Genomic DNA, 8,060 nt, shown 5'->3' with positions numbered 1-8,060 from the left:
GTTTTCTAATCAGTCTACAGTTAAGGTGCCTTAACGGCAAGCGAGGCAACGACGTATGCCAGTGAACGTATTCAGCTTTTGATAAAAAGGCAAAAAAGACATCATAAAGGTTCAATAAAAGCCTTTACGGCAATTTTCTTTTTATTCTGTGAAAAAAAAATTTTTCCCCGGTATTTAAAAGGCAAAAATGGCAAAGCAATCCAGAGGCAACAAAATAGTCCCGGTCCTTCAACGATTGCCAGAAGTTTGCCTGAAATGCCATGCACTGGCCCTCATTCTGGCCCAGATTTCACTTTATTAACGGAACCGATACGGCAATGAAAAGCCCGCCGTAATGGCACTTTAGGTGAGCCGGCATTGTCCCTTCACTAGCCCAAAAGTTGTGTGCTTGTTGGGTTAAGTTGAAATGACTTCTCTCAATGCTTCTTCCCCATTGAAAATTTCTTTAATTTTCTTATCAATTTGAAGACTGTATTTAACACAACTGGGGTAAAAAAAGAGAACAGAAGTATAATCTTTGATGTGTGTATATAAATGAAACATTTATTCAGACACTTGATAGCTGATCAATTGTGAATAATCATCTCCATAGGTCCTCATGACTTACAGGTATGCATTACTTTTTTTTCTGTGAATCATGGGAGGTTTATTTTTCAAGAAGGTATTAACCATGTTCCCTATCAAATGATAAGTAGGTGTAAGGGGATGTGAACCTAATAATTGAAACGGACTGAGGACAGTACGCTCCTGTTTGGTATCATATGTCTAACTTGAGTATCTATGCTAATAGGAAAATTATATTTATTTATCTGCAGCTACATCCAGAATTATGTATTTATATCAAACTTCTTTATATGTTCTTTTTTATCTTTCTTATTGTTTAAATAAATATTCTTGTAGATATTTACAGTATCCTTGTAGATATTATTTAATTATTTCTACATCTTTGAGAATATTCTAAAAACAATTTACGTTGTTAAATTTCGTAATTAGGGTACCCTTCCCGTAAACGGACAACTCTCATAAACGGACAAATTTTTTGGTCCCATGAATGTCCGCTTAACGGAGGTTTCACTAACTATTCTTTTATTTTGCTTAAATGTATATGTTTCAACGTTGCAGTATGCAAGCTGATTAGTCGAGTAAAATGTTCATAATTTCTCTTATAAATAAATCGTTGAAAATTGAAATATCTTTAAAATAGCAATTTTGCTCTGAAATTCTACTATAGTGGTATGCTTATCGTTCGCTCGGATGTCTGTTGCAAAGTTTATATTGTTGTTTATGAGTCAAAATATATATAATAACACTGCATTTAAAATTTGAATTTTTTTTTTAAATCTGATTAACGTGCAATTTCTTTTTCTTACATATATGTATATATATATATATATATATATATATATATATATATATATATATATATATATATATATATATATATATATATATATATATATATATATATATATATATATATATATATATATATATATATATTTACAGAGCTTATCCACTGTTCCCTAATATTGTTGAGATGACCTAGGCTGTAAATAGCACATGTGCAGCAGCGATGAAGAAGTGACTAGCAAGTTACTGCTCAGCCTTCCCCTAGGAAATAGTTCTGAATTCATACCATAAAGAAAAAGTAATCTCTCCTAATAAACTACAGCATTTATTCAATTGTTGATAACAATAGTTTGTTAGATATTTGATAATTGAAAACTAGTAACTGTACTAGCTCACTTTTTTATGTTTGATCACACTGCTATTTTCACTACGTGTTATTTTTTCTCAATTTACCAACGTTAATTATTTACTAAGCATATTGTTATTACTTATTAAAATATTGAATAGAATTAAATTTAACCCGATTTCAAGTTTATATGACAATTTGTTTCAAGGTTATGAGCATTTTTATGCAGCTGTTTATAGTTCACTACTTCAAAAATTAGCGATTTTCGGAAGTCTTAAATGTTTTAGAAATAAGCCAGTATAGTTTCTTATGCAATTTTAATGCTGAATTGAATAAAATCAATTGCAAGTAAAGACATTTATTGTTAAAAGCAATATGCAATTTTTTGAATTTCATCTTATGGGATGTGTTTTAATATTTAAACAAATGTTTGTAACAACTAGTTATTAGTTTTATTTTGCTTGGTATTATAAATTATATAGGAGATATTGTACTCAACTTACTTTAAAAGGATTGTTTCAAATCATTCTCTCTTAGACATTTTCCTCACATAAAATTACTCACAACTTTAAAATAAATGCTCCTTATCAACTTGTAATTTGTTCTATTCGATTGAGTATAAAAAAAGAATAAAAATTGGTACATAACTTTAAAATTTAATTTATTAGACGACTGTTGATTCTTGATTACATTTATTAAAAACTATTAAAATAACTATTTTTTAAGAAACTCCTATGTGATTGACAATAACGGAAGTCCTTTTCAGAATCAACGCCAAAAATTTAAAAAAAAGCTATTAGTTTCATGAAGTCTGGCAAAAAGTTTAAAAACATAGACTAGGTTTATTGAGTTTAAAGATTTTTAAAAAAAGAAAGAAAGAAAATATAATTATCAAACTTACAAGTACCATAATGATACCAAATGTATAGAAAAATACAAAGTGTTAAAATTGCATATTAAGATTGGAATTATATCTTTGAATTTCTGTAAATGTTGTTAATGGTAATACTGACTTCAGTGTACTTTATTTTGTGGCTGTGGTACCTGTCATGCTTTTTAGCTATGAGGATTGAATAGAAATGGCAGAAGAGCACTACTATTTATCTGAAAAAGAAAATTAACTTCATCCAGTTAATCTAAATCATAAAAAAAAATAATTTATAATATTTTAATAGTTTAAAACCTGCCACTATTATTGTAAATATGACTTACTTACTAATTTATATATATATATTTTTCTTTTAGGTTCCAATAATTACAAGTTTCAACAGGTAGACGGAAACAGTATTTAAAATAATTTTATTGATTTGTAAAAAAATTAAATTTTAGTTTTAAATAAAAGTATTTGAATTTCAGCGGACTAATTATTTAAATTTTTAGTTTTATAGCTTAAGAAATTCAAGCACATTAGACAACTATTTTCTAAAAATATGAGTTCCCATAAACAGTTCTTACTAATTGTAGAATTTGCATAAGTGTTATTTCAAGATGATTTAATTCAACCTATTAAAATTACAGAAGAATTATGCATTTAAAACCTTCTTTTATAACTTAACAAAAGAAGCAATTACTGCCGAAGGTTTAATATTAAAAACATCAGATTGATAAATGAAGATCTCTACTAGTGAAAAGATGTAATGACATACATTATTCTTCATATAATATAGATAATATCTTTATATATATATTATATTTTTTATATAGTAAGGTTAAAAATTAATGAACTAGGTGAACACCTCACATTCGCAAGTACTGAAAAAACAGCTTTAGGTTGAGCTACATAAGCCTGAAGTGTAAAATGTCGCATCTTTGGTTGATAAATTAATACTTCTAAAAATACAAAAATATATACTTCAGGTTACGAAATAATAACTTAAGGTAGAACATGGAACACATGACGTTAATAAAAAAATAACCTTCCCAAGTGTTGAAAATACACTTCAGGTTGATTTATAACAACCAGAAGTGTAAAACGACGCCCCACAGGTTGATTAATACATACCTCTACAAACATAAAATTATATACCTGAGGTTGAAAAATAATTACCTGAGGTAGAACAAAATACACCCAAGGTTGATTTATACCAACCAGAAGTGTAAAACGACACACCATTGGTTGATAAATATCTACCTCTACAAGCATAAAATTATATACCTGAGGTTGAAAAATAATCACCTGAAGTAGAACAAAATACACCTGAGGTTGATTTATAACATCCAGAAGTGTAAAACGACGCACCACAGGTTGATAAATATATACCTCTACAAGCATAAAATTGTATACCTGAGGTTGATTTATAATAACCTGAAGTGTAAAATGACACACCCTAGGTTGTTGAAAAAATACTTCCACAGGAGTAAAAAAATATACTTCAGGCTGATAAGTAATAGCCTAAGGTTGAAAATAAAACACTTTAAAGTAGTAAATATCTACCTCTCTATAGATGTAAAATTAAACACCTCAGGTGGAAACATATATACCTCTGGAGGTATATTTAAGGTATATTTGAGGTATTCATTTGAACCCTTTTCAACCTTAACGACGTATTTAAATAACAACCTCCTTTATACCTTTCAAATATACCTCGTTTATACCCCATTTATATCTCGATTTTTTCATAAGGGAACTGCCTCCTCCGACCACTTGATCACGCTTTTATCATTTTTCTTAGCACCTTTTAAATATTCGTTTAAAATTGCTTGAGTGTGGGCAGCTCTCGGTATGAATCTTCTATAAAAATTCAAGACCGCAAGAAATCGACGCAGCTCTCTAATTGTAACTGGCTGTGGAAAATTAGCGATTGCAGAAACTTCATCAGGAAGCGGAGTAACACCCTTTTACGTTACACAATGCCCTAGGAATTCTACTGAAGACTGACCCAGGACACATTTGCTTACGTTGAGCGTTACACCATATTGAGCAAAACGTTGAAAAACTCGTTTTAAATGCATTAAATGTTCTTCCTCGTTCTTCGAAGCTACTAATAGGTCATATACGTCATCAAAATAAGGTACACAAAATTCGAACTCACCTAAGACTTGATGAATGAACCCTTACAAAAATTTAAGGTATATTTAAGGTTGATTTGAGGTATTTTTGAGGTATTAAGGTTGTTTTGAGGTATATTTGAGGTATATTTAAGGTTGGAGAGAAAACAGCAATAAAAATTATACCTTGTAAAGATTGTAATTAAGGTGTACGAGGTTGATTTACAAATACTTCAGCTTGTTTTGAGGTTGTTTAAAATTCATTTCAAATCGTCCAGACTGATAAGGTGATTTATAAGGTATACCAGGTTTATTTTCTTACACTTGTAACAAAAGAGGTATTTTTGAGGTATAAAATTTTTTACCTTATTTCAACTAACGAGAGTGAGGTATTTATTGAGGTATATGAAGTCATTTTATTTATACCTAAGCTTATTTTGAGGTTGCTTTAAATTCACTTCAAATCATCCAGACTGATAAGGTGATTTTTAAGGTATACCAAGTTTATTTTCTTACACTTGTAACAAAAGAGGTATTTCTGAGGTAGAAAAATGTTTAGCTTATTTCAACTAACGAGAGTGAGGTATTTACGAGGCATAAAAAAATATACCCTTTTTCTACTAACGATAGTGAGGTATTTATGAGGTATAAAAAATATACTTTATTTCAACTAAACAGAGTGAGGTAATTATTGAGGTGTATGAAGTCATTTTATTTATACCTAAGCTTGTTTTAAGGTTGTTTAAAGTACACTTCATATTAACTAACTCACTTCCCAGATTTCTATTCGAACCGGTAAATGGCGTGTGTGTTGATAATCGAAAGTCTATTTGAAATTCGGTAAGTGTGATTGACATTTATTAATTTAGTTTTATCACTTTTAATCAAATGTGTTTCAATTTTCAAACTCAAATTTTATTATTTTTGTTTTAACCACGCTTCCTGATCTTAAATAATTTAAGTTGGAGGATATTCTTAGAGGCTATCGTTGTAGGCTTAGCAATAAGAGAGAATAACCGAAATATTTTTCGTCGCTGTTTAGGGTAACGTTACTGGTGAATCGTTACAGCAGGTTATGCACTGTATAAGTTTATTGTTTGTAATTTATTCAAATAGAACTATTCTTTTTATTTTGCTTAAATGTATATGTTTTAACGTAGCAGTATGCACGCTGATTAATTGAGAAAAATGTTCATAATTTCTCTTATAAATAAGTCATTGAAAATTGAAAGATTTTTAAAATAGCAATTTTGCTTTGAAATTCTACTATAGCTGTATGCTTATCGTTTTGATATTTGTTGCAAAGTTTATATTGTTTATATATATACAAAGTTTATAATGTTTATATATATATATATATATATATATATATATATATATATATATATATATATATATATATATATTTACCGAGCTTATCCACAGTAGTTCCCTGATATTGCTGAGATGACCTAGGTTGTAAATAGCACATGCGCAGCGGCGCAGAAGAAGAGACTAGCAAGCTGCTAAGCCTTCCCCTAGGAAATAGTTCTGAATTTATACCTAAAAGAAAAAGTAATCTCTCCTAATAAACTACAGAATTTATGTAATTGTTGATAACAATAGTTTGCTAGATATTTGATAATTGAAAACTAGTAACTGTACTAGCTCACTTCTTCATGGGATGTGTATTTATATTTAAACAAGTGTTTGTAATAACTAACTATTAGTTTTATTCTGCTCGATATTATAAGTTATATAGAAGATATTATTCTCAACTTATTTTAAAAGTATTATTTCAAATCATTCTCTCTTAGACATTTTCTACACATAAAAATTACTCACAATTTTAAAATAAATCAGCTTGTAATTTGTTCTATTCGAGTGAGTGTAAAAAAATAATAAAAATTGGCACATAACGTTAAATTTTTAATTTATTAAACGATTTTTGATTCTTGATTACATTGATTAAAAAATATTAAAATAACTATTTTTTAAGAAACTCTGATGTGATTGACAATAACGTAAGTCCTTTTCAGAATCAGCGTCAAAAATTTTAAAAAAGCTATTAGATTCCTGAAGTCTGACAAAAAGTTTAAAAATATAGACTTGGTTTATTGGTTTCAAAGATTTGTAAAAAAACAACGAAAGAAAATCTAATTATCAAACTTACAAGTTAATGTTACCAGATGTATAGAAAAATAAAAAGTGTTAAAATTGCAAAACAAGTGTTAAAATTGCAAACCCATTTTGATGTTTAATAACTCATTAAATAAAGATAGATTAAAATTAATAACATAAATGGTTAGATGGACTCAAAAAGTTTCATGACCCTTGTCAATGAACTTCCACGTGTGCCCCTTCGTCGCACGGAGAATATCAAGTCGATAGTCAATTTCACGCCAGGTGGCTTTCTTTTTTACAGAAAAGACGGTCTCATCAGTCGTATACTTAGACATGTTGGAAAACTTCGTATTTCCACAACTAGAAGAGCTTCAGCCAAATGTCTTTTTGCAACAAGATGGTGCACCACCTCATTGGGGTATCATTGTTCGTAGTTCTTTGAATGACCATTTTCCAGGAAGATGGATTGGGCGAGGAGGTCCAATCCCTTGGCCACCCAGATCACCTGATATAACGCCACTGGACTTTCTTCTTTGGGGACTTATGAAGGACAATGTTTACAGGAGGATCGTGTCGAACATTGATGACCTAAAAGCCAGAATTACAACCGCATTACCCTCTGTGGATGCCGACATGCTTGCCGCTACCTGGCGTGAAATTGACTATCGACTTGATATTCTCCGTGCGACGAAGGGGGCACACGTGGAAGTTCATTGACAAGGGTCATGAAACTTTTTGAGCCTATCTAACCATTTATGTTATTAATTTTAATCTATCTTTATTATTTTATGAGTTATTAAACATCAAAATGGATCCGGTACTTTATAAAGACCCTGTATATTTGTGTTTCTGTAAATGTTGTTAATGGTAATACTGTCTTCAGTATATTTTATTTTGTGGCTGTGATACATATCATGCTTTTTAGCTACGAGGATTGAATAGAAATGGCAGAAGAGTAATACTATTTATCTGAAAAAGAAAATTAATTTCATCCAGTTAATTTAAATCATTAAAAAAAACAATTTCTAATATTTTAAAACCTGCCACTATTTTTGTAAATATGACTTTCTTACTAATTTATATATATATATATTTTTTTTAGGTTCTAATAATTTCAAGTTTCAACATGTAGACGGAAACAGTATTTAAAATAATTTTGTTGGTTTGTAAAAAAAATTCACATTTTAGTTTTAAATAAAAGTAGTACTTTAAATTTCAGCTGACTAATTATTTAAATTTGTAGTTTTATAGCTTTAAAAATTCAAGCACCTTA

The sequence above is a fragment of the Parasteatoda tepidariorum genome, chromosome 8 (assembly GCF_982258835.1).
Source record: "Parasteatoda tepidariorum strain Cologne lab strain chromosome 8, Ptep-v5.0, whole genome shotgun sequence".
Taxonomy (NCBI): Eukaryota; Metazoa; Arthropoda; class Arachnida; order Araneae; family Theridiidae; genus Parasteatoda; species Parasteatoda tepidariorum.
The sequence above is the reverse complement of the archived record's forward strand: the minus strand, read 5'-3'. Positions refer to the sequence as shown.